Source organism: Impatiens glandulifera, chromosome 5 (assembly GCF_907164915.1).
Source record: "Impatiens glandulifera chromosome 5, dImpGla2.1, whole genome shotgun sequence".
Classification (NCBI taxonomy): Eukaryota; Viridiplantae; Streptophyta; class Magnoliopsida; order Ericales; family Balsaminaceae; genus Impatiens; species Impatiens glandulifera.
The window spans coordinates 44,417,830-44,427,298 of record NC_061866.1 but is presented as its reverse complement, the minus strand read 5'-3'; the positions used below and the strand labels follow the sequence as shown (position 1 = coordinate 44,427,298).

General features: G+C 29.5%; 1 long non-coding RNA gene across 1 annotated transcript; it reads left to right on the top strand.

The window, feature by feature from the left end:
* The first annotated feature begins 255 nt into the window (after positions 1-255).
* Positions 256-2,197, top strand: LOC124937511. The gene is made up of 3 exons (XR_007099370.1): positions 256-422; positions 1,164-1,316; positions 1,689-2,197. It is a non-coding gene; the product is annotated as an uncharacterized LOC124937511 (long non-coding RNA).
* The last annotated feature ends 7,272 nt before the right edge of the window (positions 2,198-9,469 follow it).

Sequence of the window (9,469 nt, the reverse complement as noted above, 5' to 3'; positions counted from 1 at the left end):
AAAAAAAAAACATATTAATAAGTGTAAGTTGGAGGATGACATGGCTGTTAACTTTTTATGTCTGTTTGAATAAATTTGAACATAATTTATAAGATTATAAATACAATCAACGGAGTTTTAGATCATGGATACATTTAAAAAATAGCCACAATCTCAAGGACAAATATAATACTCTTCCCGATTAAAAAAAATAAGCAAAGAAAGGAAGTAGCCTCAATTAGGGTTTCTTCACTTTACTAAATCCCTAATCATTTTCAACTCTTCTCTTTGTCTCTCTTGCAGGTTCTTGGCGACCATTCAACTGGTTCTATTTCTTTGTTGCCGCAAGAATATTTCTCTCTATCGGCCGCCAAAGGTTTATTTTCCTTTCTCCATCGAAACCTATGCCCTACGATTTCATACATAATCGTCGGTTTCCCAAAGTAAGTATCAAGTCTCATTTTCGAACCATAAGTTTCTTTAACTGTTAGAGATATAACTGAGTTTGTAGAAATAACTATCCAAAGTATCGATTCTTATTTCTAAACCATGAGTTTGCAGAAACAATTATCCTAAATTGTTTCGTTTGAGAGACTTATTTCTTGAATCATAGTCTTCCATGGTGCTTCAAAAGTTCAAAGTAGTTTATTTAATTTTTTTATATAACTTTAAATAAGTTTATCATTATTCGATCCAATATTATGTGAAACTTTGATTTGTTTCCAATGTATCATCGTAATAACCAAAATTCTTCATTTAATCTCTGTCAAATGGTCATTTGTTGCTGCATTTTTGTTTTGTAAACTCACAAATAATTCAGCTCTGATAAATAAGAAAATATCTAGAAGTTTTATGTGTTGTGCAGTCAATAGTTGAGTTTCAGGCCTTATTAGTGTAAGGAATATATGTGGATGTTGATTGTGATTTAGACTCTAGCTTTAGCACCTATAATCAGAATGAGTTATGCATTAAGGATTTATAAAGTATCTGAAATCTTTGAAATATGATGTACTTAATTTAGTTTAGCAATTTAATTGAGCATCTTAGATCATATGTTTGATTTGAAGATGGTAATGTTTGTGAGGTGATATGTGTTCCTAGAGAAGGATTAGGTCAAATGGAATTATGGCATTGACTTCCATGAATTTGGAATAATTAATGTTGTTTACTTCAAAAATTTTAAGGTTGGAGAAGAAAATGGAAAGTACGTGGTCCTGTTGTACAGTGATAAAAAACAGGTATTCTATAATGATGAGGCAAACTATGGAGTATTCTTGGATGCTATAACATGATAAAGTAGATTGAGGTTCATCTGTCATTGTAGATGAGGCAAACAGGTATTGCTCTTTTAGCCTCTCGTTTTTTCTACGATGTATAAATTCACTACATTCACTTATTTTTGACACCCAAATTTATAAATTCTTCATAGATTCAATTCTTTTGAAACCAAGGGTAGCGAAACGGATTTCTCACATTCCTATAAATTTATAAATTTTAAAATATCAAACCAATAGAAGGATTTCACACATTTCTATAAGGCTTATGACACGTGATTAAGAATTAAGAATAGAGCTTTGTCGATGAATTTTCAAATTAATAAAAGCATGTACAATATATAGATAAAAAAAGTGCTGCACATAAATAAATAATTGAAATATGTCAAGCTTGTATAACATTTGATATTAATGATGCATTTTTCTATTTTGTAGTGAAATAATCAGAAAAAAAAAAATTTGCCGGAAAGTGTCGTCGTGGACTATCGTGAGTGGCGGCGCGTAGCGGCTAGCGCCGGTTCGGAGCAGACACACACTGGGAAGAGTAGTCGAGGTCCAGTCAACGTTGGAAAGGGGAAAGTCAACGAGTAAACTAGGCGCTTTCCTTGTTAATCCATGGTCAAAGCACGCTAGCCAACCCCACCGGAAAAACTAACATAGATCACTAGGAAAGTAGAAGATCTGTCAACGATGGAGGCTTGTCTTCCCTGACTACTTCCTCAGGAACACGAAAAAGGTCGCGAACTACCCGAATGCGAAATCCACTATGGTCCACCATTCCACGTGAGCAGGGGCGGAGCCAGAATTTCAAGTCTACCGGGTTAAAAATATTTTCACAAAACTAATATATATAACACAATGCTTTTTAAATAGTCCCCTATATATTAAAAATATTAATTGTTTAAGCACAACGAAACAAATTATGAAATTAGCTCATCGTCAAATATCACGTTTATCAACAATAGAACGATCAATTTCATTTGTTGTTTGAGCTGACTGTAACTCGATATTGCATTTTGAAGAAGATGTAATAATATTGATAATGGTCGTTAGATTCGAAAAGAAAAGATATATAGAGATCTCCTATCAGCTGCGATCGTCGATGAGCAAAACAATGCACATCATACGCATAAGGACAATCTTTAAGAAATAAAACTTGGAAACCCTTAAAAGTTATATCCATGACCTCGCATATTATTAGTTTCTAGATTATATTTAGTGAAGACATTATATATATATTAGTTTCTAGAAGATTCTAGATTATATCTAGTGAAACATTATATATATATATTTTTTATTGAGTATTATACAGGGACGGACCAAGAAATCAAATTTAGGATGAGCTTAAAATTATATATATATATATAAATAATTTTAAATTTTAATTAAATCAATTTCAATAACGACATATGTAATTTTATTACTAACTTTTAATTGTTTTATTGCTAAAATAAATAAATAATACATTTAGTTTAAGAAATTTTCATGAGTTTAAGAAAAACACTCTTACTCATCTTTAGCATATATGATAGAACTATTTTTAAAATAATAAATTATACACAAAAACTCGTTTAAACAACCTTTCGATTAAATTAAAAATTTTAAATAAATTCTTTAACTATATATATATCAATTAATTCTCTACCCACATGATGATAACGTCCAAATTAATATTTTTAATAAAAAAGAGTAAATAAATCAAAATCATTAAACATATCGTGTTAGGTAATGTGTATCGATTGAACTACGACAACTATGTTTCAATCATAATATTGTTATGTTAGGAAAATTGTGAAATAATATTCAACATTTCTTAATTAAATTATTTGATAAAAGAATAATTTTTTTTAAAATACTTAAAGTATCCATCATATCAACAAAGTTGACCTAAAACAAACTCATAAAATAATAATAAAATAAAATGAACTCTAACGATAAATAATAATTATATATATTTAGAGAAAAAAAGTAAAGAAAATATTTTGATTATAAAAAATTTCAAGAGTAAAATAAAAATAAAAAAATTATATTTTGTGAGAGAGAGACGTGTACGTGATAGCAATACAAAGTTATAAAGTTAGGTAGTTCTTGATTTTCTCTCTATCACTGCCTTTAATCGGCTTAAGAATATTTTTTTTTTCTAAGGGTGGGCTTAAGCCCACCTCAGTTCACAAGTAAATTCGTTCCTGGTATTATAGCTGTTGTATCATAAATTTACAGAAATAAAATTATACAAACTCAGTAAGAGAATAAATTTCAATCTAAATCGACAAAATGTGGTCTTCCATTTTAACTTTACAAATAATAGAGATATAATGGTGAGAAAAAATTTAAATTTTCAAAGTAATTATAATAGTTAGAAATATATTTTTTAGTTAAGCTGAATAAATTATATATAATTTAATGTTAGGTAATTAATTTTAATTAGAAATGAATAAGTTGGATGTTTTTTACTTAGGAAGTGATTGATTATATATTATTTAATGGGTTATTTATTTAAGAATTAATAAATTAAAATTTTCTTTAATTATGAATAAATATAATAAATAATATATTAGTATTGATCAATTGAATTTTTATTTATTTATTTAAGACTTAATAAATTATATTTAGATTGTTAGATATAATAAATATATTATAGAATTATATTAGTTAGATGAATTAAATGTTTAAAAAGAATATATATTATATTAATTAGCATGTGGGCGTCGGGCTATTAGGTAGAAATTATTAATTAAATAATTAGATAATTATTATATTATATAATATTATAGTACTATAGACACAGGTCTCTAGCCCGGTTGCAGTTGTTACTGGCTCCTGCTCGTGCAGGGGGTCGACCCCCGAAAGTTGAGAGGCCTAATGTAAACTCAAATTTTGAGGCCCTCAAAATTAAATAAATATAATAGTGGTATATTTTATCAAAAACATATTAAATATATAAATTAAATATATAATTAACTAGATCATTCATTAAAAAAAAAAGGAAAAAAATATTTGTGGTCGAATAATTATTGATATGTTTTTGGTGATTTTGAAACTTTTTTAATAATATTTGTGATATATTATGTATAATGTTTCGAAAATGATAGATATATTTTAAAATGAGAAGAAATTATAAAATAAACATAAATTAAGAACAAATCAAAAAATAAATTTAAAAGAGTATTAAAATTTAACTATAAAATTGATTAATAAGGGTCTCTCGGGACGTGAGACTTGAACCGCGTTGCCCGAATTCCACCTTGACGCCCAACTGCCCAAGGCCCAAGCATCTTCAATTCGAAGCTACCAACGAGAGTTATAGAGGCTAAAAAAGGGAAATTATTTATAATTGGAGCCTTCAACTAGTTTAAATAAGTTCATAATTAAGGTCATTTAGTATAGATATATATGCATAGATAAATGAGATTTGAGAAATTTCAGCTTGAAGATTAGTTGGAAATTCATTAACTCTAGAAAAGCTCTCAAAGCTTGATCCCGAGTCGTAAGCAACCAATCTACCATATAATCGAAGTTTATTTTAATTTGATCAACTATTCGAGTTTGTAACTTAATTGAATGTTCCTTCATTATTTTCTATTTTGATTTCTCTAGCATGATATCCTAGGATAGATTTGGAACTATTTGATGGATTAGAATCACGTCAATCTCTTCGATTCGCCTATATTTGAACTTGTTTCATAATGTTTCTTGGATATCGTCTTCTTCAAACCCAAACTTGAAGAAGATGATCTAGCTAGAATTAATCATTCTATGAATCATTCTATGATGCATTTGGAAGCGATTTGTGGTCTTATATATATCTTGATCACTGTGTTGAGATTTGCTCACATGCATAAAATTCCCTAAAAAGTGGTTAAACGTTTTTTTATTTGTTGGCCAGAACTAATTAACTAACTGTGGTCTCTCGTTCTGATATGAGGCCATGAGTATATATGTTTGTATGAGATTTTGTGTAAAATATAAACATTTAATATTTATATTAATAAGAAGTCCAAAATAATCCGGTCATCTTCTCCGATTGTCCAATTAAGAATCAGTATGCTCTATGGTCAAAATTAGACTTCCTAGTTAGCTTAGGTACGTACGTAGGTTCTAAATCTAGTGTAGAGTTCATTCATAGCTTTAGAACTGAATATAATCGGACAAAACGAGGAATTTGAATTTGGTCGTAAAATGTTGTTGGCCAAATTTCTAAAAATTCTATTTGATTTTTCGGATAATTGTTGATGCTCGAAAATCTTGATTCGAGGTCGAATTGATTAAGTTTCGTCAAAGAAAATGAAAAAGTAGGCTGAAGAATCGTATTCACGACCTGTGACTCTGTGAGTCGATTTTTTTGTTGACTTTCTATAGTTGACCGGGCCGGTTCATCCTGGACTGCGGTCCGCCCATTAGCCGACCAATTCGATTCAGAGCTAAGGCCCGTTTGCTTTCCGAAGTTATATTTTTAGCTTATTTTTTATTTAAAGGTCCTTTAACCATTTTTTAAAAGTCTGAAAAAAAAAAAAAAAATGACTGAACATAATTTTTTTACATTTTATGGAACTTAAATTTTTTATTTTAGGATTGTTTAGTTATTTAGCCTATTATTTAGTATCCATAATGTGTGCTACAAAGACAACACAAATTATGAGGAAAATTCTTAAATGATTTTTTTGAATTATGTCTGAAATTTAAATATAAAACTATGATTGTTGAACATATTACAGGTTTAATTAGTTGTTTACGTCAGAACTCGTTTATCATTTTCAGTCCCTATTTGCTACATATGCAACAAATATATCGGCTAAACCTAAATAAAATACTTTTACCTTCTAAATGTTATAATCTAAATGCATTTCTAAGGACAGAACGAACATGATCATTTAGATCCCAAATTAAGGCCTATGTACAATCCTTAGAAAAACAGGTTAGAGACTGTCCAATTGGACATGCATGTAGACTATAGCGCTGCAATCCTTTCCCGTACAATCTATAATATATACTCTCAAATTCGCATTATTTATCTTCCTTAAAATTCGTACCCACGTATAAATTTGCATTTGATGAGATTCGAATAAGGGTCTTAAATATAAAATATGAACAGACAATTATGATTATTGAATTTATAATTTTGTGGACATATATATATATATCTATATATATATATATATTATAATATATTGATCCACATGATATTTATATTCATTTATACTTAAATGAAATTCAAAACAAAAGTGAGTGTTACTAAAATATATGAATTATAGAATATTATTATGCATATAAAATAACGTGTTATCTAATTCATAAATCATAGTTTATGATTTAAAATTATATTATAAAAATTATAAAAATTTAATATTAATTTATTAAATTTAAAATATAAAGTTTTATTAGTTTAATTTATTAAAATGTTAAATATATTGTAAACAATGTTAAATACTTATAAAATTTTATATTTGAATTTAAAATATAAAGTCTTATTTTATTTAAATTAAAAATATAAAATTTTATTAGTTTAATTAAATTGTTATACTTATATTCAAAAGCGGATCTATGTAAGGCTTAGTGGGCTTGGGCTAAAGCCCATCCCAAAAAAATCTTCAATTAAAATGTAATATATCCTTCTAAGTTTTTATTCTTTTTATTTTTTTTTAATTTATTTCCATATTTATTTATCTAATTCTTAAAAAATAAAAAGAAAAACTTAACTTTATACCTTTATTTTATTTCTAATTTTCTTGTTATTTTTATTATAGGATTAATTTAAGCTCAAGACTTATATGTAATATTTTTATTTTTTAAATTTTAAACTTTCACGTACAAATTAAAATTAAACATCAAAATATATATATAGGGCCGGTCCTGGGGTAAGCCCAACAAGCCTTTAGGCTAGGGCAGCCCACTCCACAGGGCAGCCCAATTATTAAAATTAGTAAGATATTTTTTTATTAAATTTATTATAATTTTAAACAAAAAAATGATATTTTTTTATTAAATTTATTATAATTTTAAACAAAAAAAAATATTATAACTTAGTGGTGAAAAATAAGTATTTAAAATATTTAGTTGATCGTGGATTTAAATTTTTTAATCTATTTTTAAAATAGACTTAGGGCAACCGCTGGGCAACCCAAATCTTAGGACCGACAATATATAAATATAATATTATGAAAAACATTTTTAAATTTTTGTCAATACATCACAGATCTCTAACTCTTAACAGAAAATACATTATTATATGAAGCTATATATTATACTTACTAGTATAAACAATATGAAAATGGTGTGGAATTATAAAAGTCAATATTCTCTTAATCAAAACCAAAAATTAAAAAAATACACTCATATATATTAAAAAAAATCAATTCTAATTATAACTATTCAAAAATATAAAACAAAGTGGTTGGATGTGAATATTTACTTCAACCAAATATTACTTATAAAATGTCTTATAGTCATATTAATTTTGAAATAATTGTTGGGTTTCTCAACATCACATTTATTCCCAAATATTTTCTCTACATACATAACTTCTGGGTGGGTCTTTACCATTTTTAGTTTCTGCAAAACCTTCATAACATAAAAGAATGTTCAAAGGGTTACCTCGAAGAATGTTCGTAAAAAAAACTAGGGAGAGAAAAGCTCTAGAGATTTTCGGTGATCCAACAACGGAATCTTATTTTTTCCCTCAAATACGTGCACATTCTCATATTCAGTCAAGAATTGTGTCGGAATCAAGATCGTCGTCACGTTCAGCACGATCGACACGTTCGAAACAATTGCTCGGTCGCGCAATTCAATTGATTTGGTAGTCGATTATGGGAAACGTGGTAAGAGCAAAGATCGCTGGTACGTTCGGCACGATCGAAACGATATGTACGTCTGACACGTTCGGCACATCGGGGAAAATCGTCTAGGGTTTTAATACAAACAACCCATTATTAACAGTCTTCTATCCTCCAACGCCTTCAGAATGATTGTTATGCGCTCTATTGGATCACGAATGCAGCGTGGAATGGCTGCGGTTGTCACTTTGTCGTAAAACTAGAACGAATCGTCGAATCTCTTTTCTACCGAGACCGATCGCATTCCGAGCGTCGATCGCACTCCCCTCTTCATCAATCGCTTACAAGTACGGTTTAAGGCTTCGATCTGGGCTTCAAGCCACACTACGAGGAAGTTGTACTAGCTACGAACTGATTCAAAGGAATTTAGTCCCGTTCTTGACTGAATTTCTAACTTCAAACCCTTGTTGAGGTGTAGTTGGAATTCTAACTGTGTCTATTGAGCCAACCCTTTACTGCAAAGCTCACAATTATGTGGTTCCTTTATATATCAATCCTCTTTACATGTTGATTTATCCTTTGACTGATAATGAGCCCTTCCAACATTGTAACACGGGTAAAGGGAGCCCTACTGGCTCGGTCTGTTGTTCAGGAGAAGCTGCCAAAGGGACCAACGACCTACAGCAAGACCCAGAGAGACATGAGAGCACTCAGGTCAAGTAACAATTCATGGGAAACCGATCCATGTTATCAAGGATGGAGTCCTGCCTATGGAAGATAAGAGCTCTATTGATTCTAAGACAATTCCTCTTCTTGGTATGAATTCTAACTCACTTGATTTAGATTGTTATGAAAATAGTTGCACCGGGGATGCATCCATCATTCATGATCATGCGCATGTTAGAAAAGATATGATTAACTTGGCTAGGAATGATAAAATTGGAACTAAGTCAGATCGAATTTTAATTCATGCAATTAGTACAAATGTCTTGAGATCAACTACACAAGATGTTTTATTTGAGTCTAAGGTTGTTACTCTAAACCAAAATTATATATTTGTGATAAAATGGGTCTTGAAATCGAACCCCACCAAATCTGAGGTTAATCGGGTCCAAAACATGGAAAAAGTAGTTCATTAGTCTATCGGGTGCACTTCCATCGGTCCCAGGTCTATTGGATGCAACTCTTTTGATCTTCAGGCTTTATCGGGTTCAATTGACGTAGAGAGCCACTGGTGAAAAATGGGTAAAAAACGAGAGTAAAAACTCTCGGTTTTGACCCTATAACTTTCGGTATAATAAACACATTACCGAAAGTTTTGGTAACTCTCGCCATCCCTCGGTATTGACTCTTTCGTTAAAAACAATTGGGCGTTTACCGAGAGATATCGTAAAGTTTTCGGTTTAGACACTCTAGAGTAAAACCGAAAGTTAATTGAAAAAC